We start from the raw sequence: 1261 nt of genomic DNA, 5'->3' as shown, positions 1-1261 counted from the left end.
CCATCCGGTAACTTATTAGGAAAAAAGCAACAAATTTTTGACTACTTCAATCACACGCTATCAATTTTAAAACCGCGGGAGGTTTGCTATACTTGCGTTTCCTGCATGTTTACCTAATAAATGACGAATTATGACGATTTCAAGCGGTAACAAATCATGACCATTATCTCCCGGACTATTAGTCCGGATCTACAATAAGGTTTTAAGCCTTAAGCCATAATAAATGGACGAATCACAGTCGATTATTCTCCTCGCACTCAACTGTAATTGGTCAATTTCTTACCGCTTAAGGCTTAAATCACCTATTGTAGATCCGGACTTAAGATCGCTTAGAACTTCTGACTTGCATTCGTACGTACTTGACCGGACAAAACCTCCTGTTGTAAAAATTATTATTTTAAATCGTTTGTATTTCGTATGAAGAGTTTTGAAGTGCAAATAAAAAGGTTTGTGAGTCATATTAATTACAATTAATCATTCTTTTTTGGACCATGTACTTAAACGAAATAATTAACCGGATTTAAATTCAACAAAGTTTAAACATGGAATCGTTTGTATTTCGTATGAAGAGTTATGAAGTACCATTAAAAATGTTTGTGAGTCATCCAGACATTTTTAATTAAATATTAAAATATCATGTATTTGACCGAATTATAGATATAGGCTCTACGGTCACAGAAATTCCGTTGGATAGGTAGTCTCTCTAGTATTTTGATATTCCATGACTGTATTATGAAATTGCTTGCAAGTTGCACAGTGCGCACTATTTTGATACTCGAGCGGGACGGACGCGCGTCACGCCCGCTTCGGGTATTGCATCATCTCATCCATTTTTTGAAAAGCGTTTTCGGCTTCGACTGTGCATTGTGTTACACTATTTGTCTTGTTTACATTATTGTTTCGTCCCATTCACCGGTTTGAGGTGACCGATGTATCATACTTTGATTACACGATTTATTTACGATTCTGGCCGAAATCGTCGCCATTTTTGCGACGAGTGCCATTAATTTTGAAGAAGAAGAAGACTATATGTTTTGATTGTAAATTATTTAAAGGTGTGCGTATACGGTGGTGCAATGCACAAATAGATGTAATTATACAGTTTAGCCGCTCACCTCAAAAATCGATGAACATAGGCTCATTCGACGCGTTTTTGCTTAAAACGAAAGAATCTGGCAGAAATAAGCGTCGCTCTGCCCCGCGAACCGAGTTATTAAGCGTTAAAGTTGACGATTTCAGGTTAGGAAATCTGTCATACCGA

This window comes from Trachymyrmex cornetzi, unplaced genomic scaffold (assembly GCF_001594075.2).
Source record: "Trachymyrmex cornetzi isolate Tcor2-1 unplaced genomic scaffold, Tcor1.1 scaffold303, whole genome shotgun sequence".
In the NCBI taxonomy this organism is placed as follows: domain Eukaryota; kingdom Metazoa; phylum Arthropoda; class Insecta; order Hymenoptera; family Formicidae; genus Trachymyrmex; species Trachymyrmex cornetzi.
Note: the sequence above shows the minus strand (reverse complement) of the source record.